General features: G+C 37.8%; 1 long non-coding RNA gene across 1 annotated transcript; it reads right to left on the minus strand.

The window, feature by feature from the left end:
- Positions 1-12510: 12510 nt before the first annotated feature.
- Positions 12511-16828, minus strand: LOC114157265 (uncharacterized). The gene is made up of 3 exons (XR_003598112.1): positions 16685-16828; positions 12833-12977; positions 12511-12638 (listed from the first exon to the last, which is right to left on the minus strand). It is a non-coding gene; the product is annotated as an uncharacterized LOC114157265 (long non-coding RNA).
- Between the last annotated feature and the right edge of the window lie 1200 nt (positions 16829-18028).

An 18028-nucleotide genomic window follows, 5' to 3' on the forward strand; every position in this document is an offset into this window, starting at 1 on the left:
GTCATTCACTGAAGGTAAGGTCAGTCACTGTTCAAACATCACAAAGACTGGCAGCTCAGCTCTCCACCTCACTTTTATTCTTTCTGAGTGACTTGAATGCACAAATATGTAAAATATCTAAAAATGCAACAGTCTATGAAATCTAACTGTGTTTTTAAGTGTCTTGAATCATATTCAAATGGAAACATTAAATACCCATTTCTGACTTTATAAAATGTGGGCTTTGGAAGCAAATGACTATTATTTTTTTTAAGACACAGACTATACAGATAAATAATTTCAACAACAAAATATGTAATACGGGATGAAGGACCAGGATTGTGACTCGGAGGGCGTGACCCTAAGGTCAACTCGTAGACTCCTCAAACAACGCTATATAGCCCAGTGTTTCAAATTAATGACACAAAGCAACATTTTTAAAAACATAAACAAAAATGTACCCACCTCAGTACTTTTCTGATATGACCTTACAATGTCAACGTAAAGAACTTTTTACATTTGTTTGATGTAAAAGGGTTGTTAAGGTTGGGTGGCAATACATTATTAAGGTGTTGGTCCTAAGAAGCTGATTCCAGTTTTAATCTTAAATAACAAAAAGGTGCACACTCCAAATCACCTACTATGGGTGGACACAAACCAATTACACGAGAATAATTATGGCCAACAGATGTACACAATTTGCTTTACAAAAAAATGAAAATTAGTATTAGTTATTATAAAATTAGTTATAGCAACATAACCAATATAAGGTAACAAAAAGCACACATCTATCTTAGTAGTCAGTCACAGCCCTACTAAACTGATGAATACGAACAGCTGGAATGGCAATGCACTACACATAAAATATCAATAGTTACTCAATAATAAATAGGCACACAAGCATACATCCTAAAAAACAAATACCAATTCCCGTAACAGAAACATTCTAGAGTATACAAAGACAGCACTGACATCAGTCTGGTGTCCAGAGAATACCAATGGTAGCTGCATTAGCACACAAACAGCCATACTTAACTAATCAAAAGCATTTACATTACCACCAGCAGTACAAATGTGCCACTTGTGAACTAGAGCTTAGTCTGTTTATACAGTAGTGGCATAACTAACTCAACTTTTTGTAAGACCATGTTATGCAAAAATAAAGCTTAAAAAAATGTGCAACTTTGAAGACACCATTTTGAGAAATGTGCCGTAAAACTGTATAGGCCTTGATTAGAAGGTAACTATTCGAGTATTGCTACTGACAATTTCCAACCTTGTGTGATCACAGCCTGTCCTGTATTCAAGTCGGATAATGCGCCATCTCACAAAGCTCAAGTTTCTTGGACATGACACCCCTGTCCTCCAATGGCTTCCACAGTAGTCATTCTTCAGTCCAAATGTTTCTTGGATCTCACTGACATGAATAAATTACCACAGTTCTGAAGGTAAAAGTGTCCAAAGCACTACTAGCAAAAGGGCCCCATTAAGGAGCTTAAACATTCTGAGCATCAGTGGTTATATTCCTGAATATTTATGCTATACTTTGCCCTGTCATCAATGACACCTTCTAATGATCATGAGCCCCCAAACTAAATTGCATGCATATGCACATCAAATGTCCACACACAAGGGATAGCTTCTCATTAAGGGTTAGAGTGACAACTCCCCACTGTCAAGCACACAGACATTATCGACCTTCTATTTCTCATTGTGAAAACGTCTCAGTGGGACATTGACAGGGGTCAGTGACAGCAGAGAACATGAATGCAGAAAAGGGATGGGCTTGATTGAAGGATAAGAAGAACGACTTCATAAGCTGTCAAGACGTGACGGCGTGTGTGGCTATAACATTGGAATAGCTTCATACACCCTTATCATATATGCGACACAGAACCCACTACTGTTCATATGAGACTGGGAAAAAACACCAAAGATAAGTTGTGACTGCGCTTCCCTCACTTCATTGTAGTGCTTACAGGAGTAATTACAGTTTTCCAAGCACCATCCTCTCATAGGAAGATTAAAAAAAAAAGAAATCTCAATCTATCTTATCCCAATCCAGGGCTTAACTTAGGACTGATACAAAAACATAAATCAAAGAGTATTACTGATGGGAGTGGTTTGACAAACTTCACATCTAGACTTTTGTTGGTTAATAGGTTGCATTAAGCCCGTCAAGTTGTGTGGTGTGTGATAAGGAGTCTCGCGGGCCCAGTAGGGGCCTGCAGAAGCGCCTGTAATGAATGGTTGGAGCACTGCTGATGCACGGCAATCATTAACAGCCTGATAATTACTCTGGATACCTTGGCAAATATTGTGTGTGCGCGTGCATGCGAGTGTGTGTGAGACACAGATAGACCTATTACAATGTGTGAGGCCTCAGAGAGAAACAGAAAAACGTTTTTGCGTTTTCTTTTTGCTTTGCTAGATAACATATTGTGTGCGCGTGTGGCCTAGAAATGTCCTGCTGCAGCTTGGCATTCATATTCATGCTTACAAGAGCAAATATAAGCGTTTGCTCTGCTGCTCGCTGTGAAGAGATTTGAAGCTGTCACAGTCACTAAGAGCCACTGTTAGGAAAAAAAAACAGGGCTGGCCTGATTAAGGTACAAAGATGGCAGCTGGCTTTGTAGAAATTAAAAAAAGAAAAAAAAAGAATCACAAGCAAAATCCTTTCTTCTACATATCAAACAATTCTCAACCATTTAGTTTTAAAATTTTGTCTTTCAGGGAACTTACTGTTTTGGCTAAATTATCCAAAGCTTGAATGAGGAGGACAAACTGATCAAATGTTTACTCAGTGGATGCATTATTTTTCTTTCACCGGCAGAGTAATAGTATAAATCAAGCTAAGTTTATTTATGTAGCACATTTCAGCAACAAGGCAGCTCAAAGTGCTTTCCATCACAAAAACATAATACAGTAACCAATTATGAATCAAGCAATAAACATTATATTTTGTCAAATGCTATCATCAAAATCATCAAGCAAATGTATATCAAGTATATTGAGCCGTCCTCCAGATCCTAGGAATCAAAGGCAGCCTTCAACAAGGAGGGATTCAGCCTTGATTTAAATTTACTCAGTATTTCAGCACCTTTGTAGTTTTCTAGAATTTTGTTCCAGATTCGTGGTGCATAGTAACTAATTGCTGCTTCTCCATCTTTGGTTCTCATTGTGGGGCTGCATAGCAGACTATAAGCAGAAGACCTGAGAGGTCTGGAAGGTTGATACAAAAACAGCAGGCCTTTAATTCATTTTGGTGCTAAGCCAATCAGTGATTTTTAAAGAGCTTGATGGAGTTTCACTCAAAAATAAAATTTCTATGTGGTTTACAAAATATGAGCTAATCCATGAATGTGACCCAGAGGACTTCAGCTTATAAACTAAAATTGCATGGTTTATCAACTCACATGCTTTTCTGGGGCTGGCTGAGACACACCACATAAAATAAAAAAATATATATACTGTATATATATATATACAGTATATGCACTGTATCTCAGCACAATTACCAGAATAAGTTACAAATAAATAAAAAAGTAAAAACAAGCAAAACAACGTGGTTATACTTGAATGCAATAAAGTTGCAGCCTTTGCCTCATCTATTTGTGAGCAGTTGAAAAGGTATGGTTGAGCAAGGTGGCCCACAAACATAACTCCGTTACCGTCAGCAGGAATGGGTCAAAGCCCAGAGAATAGACTTTAAAATACTATTAGTTTAAATCCCTTAGTGAACAGATATGCTGCTACAATCTTTTTTCCTCAAGTCATTAGTCAGGTCTTTCCATCTTACCATGCTGTTCACAGTTACTTCAATGGTCAGGAGAAGACCACACTTAAAGTCTGGGGTTTGAACAGGTTTCCCACTGCAGCGTAGCTAGATGTCGCAGTTAGTATCCATGTGAGACTTTTCTCTAACAGTTAGATAAATGCTTATGGAACTGTATTTGATCTATGTATTGATTTCTGCCCTAAGTGGAAGACTTGAAGGCAGATAATTATTGTAGTGAGTGTGCTTAATAGTTTTTAGCATTGGGGATGCTAGGGATGTTGTTTTAATGTTTGTGAAAATTAGTCACCATAAAGGGTGGGTTTTTTTCCCCTAATAGTGGATATGCTGTCAGTATTTACATAATCAGCAACCATATGAAAAGCTTGCAACATAGAAAACGTTTTTTTCTTCTTCCCTTTTTAGAAACAACCAGCTTAGTTGTTGTGATTAAATAGGTCTTTCCACACACTGGACTGCAAATCCACTATCTTATATTCTTAGATTTAAAACCAAATTTTGACATTCTTAAAGCCTTAAAATCTCTAAATCTTGGACACATTTTAAAAGAACTTAAAAACATTTAGAATTACATGGGGAGTTGCTACCATGTATATGAATGAAGTGTTGTCTTAATCTGTGGCTCCTAATGAACCATTAATGGAAATGGCATACAGATTTCTGGACACAAAAAGGAAACTACCATGAATTAAACCTTGGTTTCTTATTGGTGTCCATAAAGATTTTAAGCAAGTGTGCTCCAAAGAAGTAAACACATGAACTGGACACATTTCTCCTCAACTAATAAAAACAATCTGTGTTGAAACATATTTTATTCCAGGTTTGAGAAACCATTTCGATCCAAACCCGACATAAGGGGACAAAATACAGTTATTGCCATGTTTGCTTGCTGTTACATGTAAGGGATAAACAACATGGTCAGAATTTAAGCGAGTATACACAAATGGTGTCCTTGGAAGAACACTTTCAAAAGCCACACTATTATGGTGCAGTTAAAACCTCTCAAGTTAAACATAAACTGGTTATGTGTAAAAAAGGGGCCTGGGCAAAAAAAAAAAAAAAAAAAACAGTTGCAACCTGCATTTAGCTAAACAAATAGATATGAACTTACTAGTGGATAACTATTGCATATGCACTTGTCTTTCAGCAGGCAACAAGTTTTTAAACCCACACTGATGCAATGAGTAGCTTCTTATTTCTTAGAAAATGTTACTCTGTTTAAGAAGGGTCAAAGTGCTGAAACGCACCAAGCATTTAAACATCTAAGGAGAAATTACTGCAGAAATTACTAAGAATAGGCTATAAACTACCCAACATGTTTTTAAAAACTGAAAGGAAAGTAAGGAACCCAGCATGCTTATTGTCTACTGCACAAGCCAAGACAGGTTTATTATCTGTGTAATTGGTCAGGTCTAGGTTCAGCATTATGAACCCAAAGAATGAGTTCTGACTACAAGACCAGACCTTAAATCCATCAAGAATCTTGTGTTGGAAAAAGGTTTTGCAGAGTAGTCAGACTCACTCATGATCAATAGAAGATCTTGCAGAAAACTTTATTAATAAGACTATTATTAAAAATATATTTTTAGACACACTCTTTTGATCAGAGTTTGTGTATGTAATCAGACAGCAAGGCAAAATGAGTTACTGTAGATTTTTTTTTAACCCACCTTAAAGTTCAAATTAGAATGTGTATCGCTTTGTTATCGCCGATGTTTGGCCGCTGTCCAGAGAGGCGTTTCAGTGACTGAGAGCCCACACAGTTCTGGTCCGCCTTGCTCAGTTTTGTCTGCGTTGGGGTAATTGAATAGCAAAAGGCTGCTATAGTGTAGGACTGGAGGAATGCTGAGCTGCATGGAATATGGAGAAGATTTCAGCCAGCAGCAATTAAACAGAGAAATGATGCATGAAATAGAAAGGAGGAGGGGAGTATAGTAAAGAGAGAATGAAAGTGCAGAAACTGTGTAAAGAGGGAGCAAGAAACAACAAAAATAAAATAAAAAAAAAACACTGGAGGTGTAGGAAAATGAAATGTTTTTGGAAAAGAAAGTTTGGGAAAATATAAGAAAAAATATGACTTGGGCTTGTCAAGAGTACATGGCCATGCTGGAATGCTTTCCATGCACAAATTTTCACATGCATAGATATCAAGTTTAGGACTTTGTAAATTATTGAAATGTGGCACATGCAGTTTTCCATACCTGTTGTTGTCCAAAACATTTGCTTTATCTTTTAGGATTCTGCTAGTGTGACCTGTCATATACAGTGAACCCTCGCTATAACGCAGTTCACCTTTCACGGCCTCGCTGCTTCGCGGAGTTTTTTGTGCAGTTTTTTTTTCACAGTGCATTGTGTTCTGAGTCCTGATTGGCTAAACAGTCTCCGCGCTTCTTCTCTACCTGTGTACAGCTTGGCAAATTTGGGCAATTATTTTTGCCCAGAAGAAAAAAGAGCGACAACAACTACCGATAACTACGTTCTTCTCTCGAAAAAACACACCTGTACCACAGGCTTCAGAAGAAAAAGACACTAGAGAGCGGAGTCAGGCCGCAGCGTCACAGTCAGAGGAACAGTGAAATACGCGAGTCACAATTTCTCCTACTGTACTTCGTATTGATGATTACAATGATTATTTTACTGTAGTTATTTGTAAGAAAGCGTTCTATTTGTTTAAAAAAATGCTTAGGCCTGAAAGCAAGTTTTGTTCTTTGGTTTCAATGTAGAGTATTTAATTATGCTGTATAATAACTGTAAAAAAATAAAGGTAACTACTTCATGGATTTTGCCTATCACGGGTTCTTTTTGGAACGCAACCCCCGCGAAAAACGAGGGTTCACTATATTACTCTGTAAAGTAGCCAAAAAAGCAGAACTCTCTATAATGCAATTAAACAAAGTGCTCATTTTAAAAAAAAAGAAGAGATTTTAATGACCTTTGCTCGCTGATGCACTGTAGCTCAGCCCTGATTGTCTTTTTATCTGTTTTAAATGACCCTTTATGTCATCATATTAAAAAAGGAGCTGCACATGTAATTATTTTTGTCCTTTGCTTTTAAATTTGACTAGCGATTCAACACAACCCTACATTTAGTCACCAGAACACTGCCATTTTATTTTTACATTGTCAATTTCAAGCCACAGGCTTCAATGGTTTCTTTTTTAGATGGAGGATATTTTAAGTGATAGACCAACACAAAGAGTATAAATGAGATGGATAGAAAATATTACATGTTTGTTAAAATATCTTGCAAATATCAGAAGAGGGTCAGATGCATTTGAATTGAGCATCTTTTAAGCTGATACTCCTAAAGGTCTGTGCGATTACTTTCAGGTTTCATCTTAATTAGTAAACAGTTCACTTGCATGTAGTCTAATCTCAGTTTAAATCCAGCTGTTCTGTAAAAGCCTCAAAGGTTTGTAAGAGAACATTAGAGAACAAACCACATAATGAAAAACAGAGAGCAAAGCAGACAAGTCAGGGTTAACGTTGAGCAGTTGCTCAGAGTTGATGGGAAGATGAATGGAACCAAATACTGGGCAATAAAAACTGTAAAAGACTCTGCTGTGAAATCAAACATATTTGCACTACAGCCGACATTTTTGTTTTTCTTGTAAATAAATTAAGAAATTATATTCATTTAAATTGTTTTTTCTTTAACCCATTATCTTATTTCTTTTAGCGTTTATTTATACTGAAAGTCAGTTTGCAGTGAGTGCATGAAACTAAAATCAAATTCCTTATTTATGCATGCAATGTTTGCCAATAAAGCAAATTCTGAAAATATGCATTGAACCTTGTGATTTTAATAAGAAAATGTTTAATGGGTGTTATTATTTTTGGCAGAGCTCTGCATACTATCAAACAGCAGCAGAAGTCAATGGATTTAGTATTTGTTACAGGAATTGAAAGCAGAGTAGAGGTTTCTGAATTGCAGCAAAATGTCCAGAGCCATCTTCAGTTCCTGGATGATTTCTGTCCGGAGAGTGGCTGAGCTGCCACTGCACGTGTGACTTAATGAGAGGAGTTCTGTGAGTCTGTAGTGTGGAGAATCCTTCCAAAATTGGTCCTTAACTTTCGAAATGTGACATGAGTGAGAGGCAACTTAAGCTTCCTCACCAAAATCAGAGTCCAACTGTTCACATAATGTGCAAAAGGATTGAGCTCCATACATGCATGTATACACGTTTAATCTCGCATGACTGAAATTCAAGATAGTTTGGGTTGTTGAATTTTTATGAATTCTATGTTGTGGATTCAGTGTAGACAATTGTTTCGAGGGACATGAAGGGTGTATGGGGGGGCAATAAAATAAAAGCTGAAATGGAGAGGTGCTGAATTACAGAGGATCCATGACCTCTGCAAGCAGGAGCTCTGTAGCCGCCCCACATACTCATCCAGCTACCCCCTTTCTCTTCCCTCCCTCCTCTATCTAATCCTGCCAGAGGAGTTTAATTTACTGCCTAGAGTTCCCCCACACAATTCCTTTAAAAGTACATTTTATGAGACTGCAATTCCATTTCATAGGGGGGCCCTGTACAGTAAATCCTATTTGCTGAGCGTTATATGCGGACGCATTAACATGACAAAAGTGCTGGTCTGCAGTCATGTGCTTTGCTCTCGGCCCATATTATCACCTCCCAAAGCGTTTTTACAGGATACAAGAGCACCAACTCGTGTCTGTCTGGGAAAGCCGAATTGGCTGCCGCTGAAGCACTGGAAGTGTTGATGGAATGGGTAGATGAAAGTGGCTACACAAATAGGAGGCAGATATGGGAATGTGAATCAATGATATTACAGTTCTGTCCATGAAAATGTATGTGGAGACTAAATGTTGTTGAGCAGGATCAAAGCATCAAAGAGCAGCGGCGACTGGAGAGAGAGCACATTTATACAAACCCTTTAAGGTAGAAAATGAAGGAGGAAAAAAAATGTTTCAAGCAATTTTCTCACAGCGCCAATGTGTAAGGATCTTCTAATGCTGAATTCCTCCACTGTCAATTATGGCTAAAGTTTTCCAAACTTAAATCAGCACTAGCTTACATTTTTTTCTTTTTTTTTTTCCTACCCCCTGTTCTTTTTGCCACTTGGTCAGTCTGTTCATGTTTCACCACAGACAAGCATCCAGTCGCTGTCAAAGTTATCGCTAACCTACTTTTGAGAATCTTTTGATGAAGTGTTATTACCATATGGCTACCAAACAGAATCCAGGTGTGGCGAGTTTATGAAGCTTCTTTGTCACAGTGACTCAGGTGGCAATGCTGTCACAAACAGTCATCCTGAAAGTTGTTATTCCAGCAGAAAATGGGTGATGATTTTGAGTGCAAAAAAATAATAATCAAAATACAAATTAGGAAGTTAATAAAAGTTGTTGTTGGGTTTCCATTTGTGTAAAGAAACAACCCGGCAGTTGTTCCTCTGCAGGTTCTGGGCGGGGATGCTGGGACTTCTCTGCCTCAGCCATATGGTCTTGATTCAGGAGCCTTCTTCTTGTCACTAATGAGCTGTGATTGATTGGACTGTGAGCTCTGCTGTGCATGGCACATATATACTGAACAAAAGCTTGACAAAAGTTGCTACAGCTATGAAACTTCCCAATCAGCATGTTTTGAAATTCCCGGTGCCAGCCCTAGTCAATAAGCATCAGCCTTTAGCCGTAAATTAGACACAAGGAATCCAGATCTAATACTTTGTTGAATTTTACTACATCCGTGCTATACATATGCTTGAAAACTCAGTAGCTTTAAAGTGCAGTGAAAAATATACATATTTCTTTGGTATTACATGGTTTGTTTAGTATTGTGACTGTGCAGCATTTCACTCACAACAATGTTCTGGTTGCTAATTTCTTAGATCACAAAAATATGTGCATGGCCTATATAATCAAGTTTCACAGGCCATGAATGATTAGACAAAAGCTCTGGTACAGATTGTTTACAATGGGATTATATTGGGTTATCCATAATTTTATCATGGCTTAACAATACCATGACTACTACCGAACAGTATGTAGCTTTGAGGCTATGTTTTATGCTTTTAAGTCATTTAGAATAAAATATCCATTCCTAAATGAAAATAAGTTTACATTTTAATACCCCAAAACTCTCATGAATACATGCTGTTTGAGTTAATAAACCCTGTCAAATCTTTGGATAATGATGGATGCTGTTCATAAATTCTGCTTCAAACTGTGTGATCATCAGACAAACTTATCAGCATTGTAAGGAGCCTTCACAAGCATGCGCGACAGTTATATATAAAAAAAAACTTAATGGCATACCATTCCATTTAAAATATAATACAAATTATTAAATTAAAGAATTTATGAGTTTATGCAGTTGTGCTTCCTTAGTTAGGTATTTTCTGGTATACATTATGTTGTTTTCTGCATTTCCTAAGCCTATGATTAATTAAGCTTTTGATTTCAGTCAGGATTTTGTCTTTGTGGTTTATTGCCTCACCAGTTCGAGGCAAAAAAAAAAAAAAAGATAGCAAAGATAAACACGAGTCTCTAAGCTCGCAATCAAAAGTTCACAAAGTGCTGCCTATGCAAGTTTACAATAGTAACCTTCCAACGTGTGACAGTATTTACATAAAGGATTCAGCCTAGGTTGGAATATTAATTATTGATGTGAAGTTTAATGAATGATTTATAACCACAGCCAATCAGAAACCGCTGTCTCCCACTTCCACCTGACGGATATTATAAATTTATAACTCAAGGACATTCTGTCATTGTTTAGGCCTACCTACTTACTCCGGGGTTGGAGCAAAGCAAAGCTTTGTTTCCCCTCTCCATTGTACTTTGCCTTCAAAGACAATTGCTATTGGCTGTTCAGCAGAAAATGTACTCGGGAGGAAACTTGTGGCCTTCCATTTAAGTGTGCTCTTGTGAGATGCACACATACGAACTGATGTCACAGTCTTTTCCTCAGGCAGCAGCCCTATTGCTGAGCTATTTTTGACTGGCAAGGAATTACGATCTAAAGTTTACACAGTGCTGACCTTTACTTGTTAGAAATGTGGGCAATTTCTTTTAATTTTCCATTGTCCTCCATTTGCATGCATAATTTAATGAAAATTTGCTCTATTTTATAGAAAGGGCTGTCAGGGGTATGTTATTTAGAAGTTAATCTGGTGGTGGGGATAATATATTATGCCGGAGCCTCATAAAGGATGATGTGTCACGTTGGGGAACACAAAATTTCACCTAACAAAAAAAGCACAAAATAAATTAGGAGAATTTCCATTTGTGTTAATCTAATGGTTTGGAAGCTGCTTGAGAATGCATTTTAGCAAAGTATCATTAGTGCTGTATTTAGAAGCACAGCAATATGCAAAGTGGTTTTGATGAATGTGTTCTATTAACAGAGACAGTAAAACGAGGTAACATGTTGACGCGGGCTGGCTGGAAATACATTTACTCGCTTCAAAGTGACTTAGTCACCCATGTGAGGGAAGCAAAAATGATTGGGCCAAATTTATCGTCAGCTGAATTAACCCCACTCCGATTGGTTCGGTTCTAAATGGAGGTCAGAAAGGTCACTGTAATACATGACAAAATTGATAACTAGGGAGCCATCCAATATGGGGAGCAAATTAATTTCCAACGAATGAGATTCTACAATATAGAGATCCATAGGTTGTTAACCTCTTCAGTGCGAGGCCCATGTTCCTGTCTGAATTGACTTACCCCACCCTCATCAAAAAAAATAAATAAATGCATAATAAAATCTGCATATTTTCACTACTAGATGGGTTATACAGTATGTGTAATCCTAGTTTTAAAAGAAAAGCTGAAAACATGGAAGATTGTTATGAAAGTCATGAGAATAGGTTCCACGCACATTCACCTGAAACACAAAATGAGTTTCACATTTTGATCTCTATTACTGACAACCAACTTTAAAATTCTAGGATATTATTCCACTTTGGAATCAAAGAAATTAGGAATTAGTGCAACGTCTGATGAGTATTTATGAAAATTCAAATGCTAAAAGCTGAACCAAAGCAGTTTTGCATGTGTTTTAAGGGGCTTATTCTGGCTGAACCACCAGACCAGCCACTTGGGTATATTTTTCACACCATTCGTGTCCTGTAGTCATTTCCTCATAGCAGGCTAGGAAACTAATTTCATTTCACAGTAGTCATTGTGGGGGTTTTGTAGTACCTTTACATAAAACAGTATTATGTGTAACGTCAGATTTTCGATTACTCTGAAATCTTATGGCTGGCTGGTTATAGGAAACATACATACTCACATCACTCCCAAAACGCTTTCTTGGTCTTATTCTAGTCAGCCAATGTGTGCCTGTGACTACCTTGCTTGGTTAGTCATGGACAAGCTAACTTGAGGCAGCCAAATACCACCAGACCCCATGACCACCACTAGCAGTTGAAGCATCTTGTACAAGGTCACGAGACAGGGCTCCCACAAGTCACCCACTGATTATAGGACAAACTCCACCATAGCCCAACTAAGTTAAAATGACTTCCTGTCTGAATTCACCTGAGTCGCACTGCAAAAACAGCAAGGAAGAGACCAACCTTTAAACTGAGAAAGTCTAAATTCATGACTTATTCAGCTTAAAGGTTGGCGAATTGAACAGGTTCTATGAGCTGTGGCTCTTGGACACCAAAGTCTTGTGAACAGTGAAGAGACACCTAAAAATCTGCGGTTACTTCAGCTTCACTACAAACTTTGATAATATGTAAACTGAAAATATTGAAAATATTCTTACCTGATCAGTTGAAGAATATGGCCAGTCAGCAGTCCTCCTGTGGCCATTTCTGATGATAACAGAAGGACGGCTTGTTGGTGTTGCAGAAAGCCCATGGCTGTGATTTCAATGTTTCAATAACACATCTGCAGTTCAGAACAGGAGTCCAAAAATGAACCCAACAAAACAACTTGTTCTCTGTTCACTAGATATTTATTGAGTTAAATTCTTAACACAAGAAATATCCAAAATGTATCTGCATTAACATTAGTTTGGGATTGTGACTTCTGATAATTTAATATTTAATCCTTAAATATTGTTGAGAATACAAAAAAATTACCTTTCCTTCCCCCGGTCTGCCTGTCTGGGTGAGACTGACATGGCTTTGTTTATGCAGGTGTAGCAGGTGATTTCTCAGTAGATACACCAGGAAGTCACCACATAAAAAGCCTGTTCCCTCTAACTACATCACGCTGGTCTGTGACCTGCAAAGGAACACATGACCTACATTAAGATGCTTTAATTTCTTCCTGCAGCAAAACACAAAGTTGCCTTTGATGTCACTTGTTCCTGCAGCAGTTTCCTGGAAACGAAAGAAACATGGAGAAGTCGCTCAAGTGCACTAGAGATCTGCTGGATAATACATACCCATGAAGGTGTCTTGATATAATTTATGTTTTTTTGTTTAATATTTTCTTTAAGAGAGTATTCAAAGTAGGTAATTTATGAAGCATATTTAGTTTGTAGAACTGAAGTAGAAAAAAAAATACAATTTAAAGTTTTGATGAACAAGTATTCCAAACAAAACCATTGCTTATCCTCACCTCCCCTCACTTGATCAGATACTTCTTGCCTGAATGCCTTCTGTTTACAGTTTTAATAAAAGAGACAGTATATTGTAGACCAGTGAGTCTATTTCATATGCTAAAAAGATGCCTACTTCAGACTGGTTATTTGTTTCAAAGATGCGTACCCACTGAAGTATGTGCATTATCCTCTCAATGCCTTACTCCCACACTGAAAGCAGCATGTTGTTGAACGCCATATTGTTTCCATTTCCCTTTCATTCTTCGGGGTCTCTTCTGAAGAGAAGTTCAAAAATAAAAACCTTTTTCCTAGGTGCGACATTGCTCTAGCTTTCTCTCCCTCGGTTTTACTCAAGCACTTCATGTTCACACTTCTGTGTCTGTCGATGTACTGTATTTAGAGTACATAAACATCAAACATATAGTTTGTGTATATTAATATGACACACCAGATGGCCTTCAGACCAAATGAGGAGGATAACCACAGGGATGACGAACCATGACATTAAACATCAACCTCTCCCATAAGACTTACCTCAAATTCATCAACCAATAAAGGTGAAACCCGAATGATTTCCACTTCAGAGTGGAGTTCAAAGGCTTTGAATATTTGTGGGAAGCCTACAAGCTGGCCCCTCTACAAGCTTAGCCCCAATCTTGGGATGATGCTCAAACCTGTTCTGAAGGATCCAGAGTGAAGTGGGGACCATTTGAAGTGGCTTTGGCAGCCTCTAGAAGAGCTAGGTACCCACTTGCAAGAGATAGGCAGGCCCATTGTTGGAAGAGTTGGCCAACAGTTCCTGCCCTGTTTGTTTGGACATGCTGCCGACATGATTTGGCACTGCGCTAAGCTTCTCATTTCAGCCGGCTAACAGCATTTGTTCTCTAGCAAAATGAAACGCTATTAATGTGAAAGTGACAAGAAGCTGGGCGAAGTGTACATATGAGAAAATGTATTATTCGTGTGTTTTCCCTTAGAGAGATTTAAGGGCATAAGTAAAACTCTGTAGAGCAACAGTTACAATTAATTCAACATGCCAGCACATAATGTTACTCCAAAGAAATTATTGCACAGTCTAAAGCTTTAGTGGATTGCTACTTGGGGTGGGAGGAGTACCCAGAAATTATCTTTGAGTATGTTTTTACTCAAATAAAAGTTAAAAACTTGTCAAAGAAATGACTCAAGCAAAAAATTTAATGTGATGCCACCTTTCTACTTTTGTTGAAACGTTACAAAACACCTTACCATTTAAAGTTGGCAACAAAAGTTTTAAAAGACAGCTTTATTGCACATGCTACTACTAGGGGAAGAAAATCTCTGAAAGCTATATAGTGCATTCAAGTGCCTAAGTGGACAATTCAGAAACAGCAAGAAAGTGGGTCCACTTTGCTTTTCATTGCATCACCTTAGAATGATTGTTTAAAAGTTCAAATAAAAATGAATTTCTTTCTTAAATAAAGAGGAAAGTGTTGGTTGTTTTAAATCTAAACATCTGTGTCAGACAGCAAATATTTGAAGGGACTATGCACCATTTACTCAACCCTTTTCATAAATAATTGTATTATCCCAGTTAACAGATCATTTTTCTGTACCCTTTTCTCCTTTGTGTTATCTGTGGTTGCAGATGCAGGGCACCACAAAGCATGTTCGAATACTACCATTCCTGTCATTCTTCAAACTCCAAATAATGTACTGATTTCAACAGCTCTGGCAATAGCCAAAACCTTTCAGTTCTGGAGGACCTGCACAGAACCGATGTGCCATGAATTTGGTGACGACTAGCTGACGATTGCCAAAGTTGCCAACACAGACGGTCAATTTGAAATGCTTTAGTTGGGGTGCCAGGGCTCCAACTATACTTTGAATGGGCATGAGGTTATGCTGCCAAAGCTGCTGGTGGTACTGTAGAGGTTGCCTTCTGAAACAATTGTTGAGGAGGATGCAGATTCCAAATTAATAAGACTTGCATGACTATAAATAGCATAAATAAAACAAATAGTGTTGACAGGATCATGACTTTTATTAAACTATTACATTCTTCCTGCCATTCTTAAAAGGTCATGGTATTGGAGGTCACTACAAACAGTTGTCCTGTCAACAGATTCTCCGATCAGAGAAGCTGGATTTCTGCAGATTCAGAGTTTTCTCTTAACCGCTTCCTTTTCTATTGCTCTTATTGTCTAGCTTGTCAGCATAGATGGATGCCCATCTCTTGGCAGGTTTGTAGTTGTGCCATACTCCTTCCATTTTCAGATTGAGTGGTTCTCTGGGAAATGTTCAAAGCTTGGGTATTGATTTACAACCCAATTCTGCTTTAGATGTCTCCACAGCTTTATTACTGTGCTTTATACTGTCTGCTGTATTCCCCCGTCATCATGATGCCATTTGTCCACTAAAAACTATTTATACTGAGAATAAATTGCACATATTATGTGGACTGTTTGCTATTTTAGCCACTTTTGAAAGAATCTGCCCTGAATTTTAATTTAGCAGAAAAAGAGGGGGACAAATGCAAGTGTATCAAACTTTGTAGATATTTAAAATCCAATAAACAAATTAAAACACATTTATCAGTCCCCTTTAAATTTACAATTATGCTCAACTTAGTTTTGGTGGGTCACAAACTTTCATTAATTGCATTGTTTGGAGTTGAAATGTGAAAATGTTTAAACTTTTACATTTTTTACTTGTTTATTGTTAAAAAAATACATGTTCCAAACATGTACCTTTTACTTCCTGGAACAACAAAAAAAAAAAACTTAAAAAAAAAAATAATAAATAAGATAGAAAAGCTGCTATTCCTGTTTCACTTTACTTTGTTCCCAGAAATGTACAGCGCAGAGGTTGGACCAAGTCACTGTTCTGCAAGTCTCAAGTAAGTCTCAAGTTTTTGTCCTCAAGTCGAGTCAAGTCTCAAGTCGGGAGCTTGGAATTTCAAGTCCTTTCGAGTCATTTTTTTAAAAAACAATGTTCAATTATGCTAAATGTAAATCAGAGGAGGGGGGAGTTAAACTAACGTAAGAGCAGTGGGGGGCGGAGGGGATATTTATGGGAAAATACTGATATGGGAGCAGGGTGGGAAAGGGCTATAAGAAACCGTAGTTTCCCTTATGAATACACTATATATACAGAGAAACTCTCTTCCCTGAGTTCAGGTCCAGACCCTGCTTTCTGATCCAGAGCCCCGCTCACTATCCACTGGCTCCCTGAGCTAACACGGTGCACATTAATGTGGATACGTTTGAATCACCAGATTTATGCAGCATGACTAAACATAGCATACAAGTGAAAGATGAGCGGTATCACCTACTTACCCAGAGTTGCTAACACTAGTTAGCATGTTAGCTAGTCAGTTGTCTCATAGTAAAAGAAAAGTACAGCTTACCTCTTTGTGCCACTTCAAATGCCAAACAGTTGGAAGTTGTTGTATCTCCATCTGAGATTCTGGTTTTGCATGTTTCACTCCGTTTTTAGTTGGATATTTCATGATTGATGTACCCAAAAGAAATTACTCACAGGAGCATATCCGCTTTAAGCGTTTTTTCGTCTCTCGTTTTGGCCCCTCCCGCTCCCCGTTATTTTTTAATCCTGTTAATTTGATTGGTTGTGCTACAGCTTACACACCCCTACATACGGAGCGTGGAAAAAAAGAGGGACGGTCTGAGCCTGTTAATACTGAATGAGTGAAATGAATTAATGGGGCCACTTTATAAATAATATGTTTTAAACTTTTGACTTGAGTAAAATATCAAGTCTTTTCAGGTAAAGAGCTTCAAGTCAAGTCCCAAGTCAATAGTGTGAAAGTCAAGTCCGAGTCTGAGCATTTTTTCAAGTCAAGTCTCAAGTCTTGATTTTAATGACTGGAGTCCCCACCTCTGGTATAGAGTAGACAAAAAGCCTCCATATACATGAAACTAAAAGGAACACGGGGCACCTGTAGTGAAGAGGAAGTCATTCTGTTTATTTTTGACTAAGGTTGTTTTCTGAAAGTAAGCAGCAAAATATTGATTTATTACAAATTTTTAGGCCAGAATAAGAGGGGTACTTTTGTAGAAAGAGCAGGCATGGGACAGGAGAGGGAAAGGCAGATGATGAAAGTTAGAGAATGAGTGAAATAAAATAACCTAAAGGAGATAGAATCATAGTGTCTGTGGAGAAACCCAGAGCCTCTGGGGATGTAGTGTGTACAAGGCAGCAATTATACTTGATAAAGTGCCTCCCTCCACAGCGCCTTTCAGCACTCATTTCCCACTAGTGCTCTCCACGCCACAGTAACATACATCTTTCATTGCAGAAGATCTCATTAACAACCAATAGATGGGACGTCACTTATCTTTATCAAACATACGGATAAGTGCCCCCTAATGATTCCCCTCTCTCACTTACATTTCTCGCCTTCTCTCTCTTTGAAGGCATTGTCTTAAAGGCAAAATAGTTTCATCCAGCAGCATAAAGGCAGATGGCTGGTTACTCCACTGTAATGGAAGAACTTTTTTTCTTTACCACATAATGGCAAATATTTTTTATTTATCCAGAAAAAATAGAAGGAGCAAGGGGCCATATGTGTTGGGGGTGGCTGAGTGACACTGTAATGAGCATAATTAGCAAAAATAAGGACAAAGCAAGAGCCTGGCAAATATAAAATTAAATTCTGATTTTAATAAATTGAAGCATATCCATTTTATGTGTTGTTAAATAACAGTTATAAGGGTTAAGTGGCACTTATTTT

Source organism: Xiphophorus couchianus, chromosome 14, assembly GCF_001444195.1.
Source record: "Xiphophorus couchianus chromosome 14, X_couchianus-1.0, whole genome shotgun sequence".
NCBI lineage: Eukaryota > Metazoa > Chordata > Actinopteri > Cyprinodontiformes > Poeciliidae > Xiphophorus > Xiphophorus couchianus.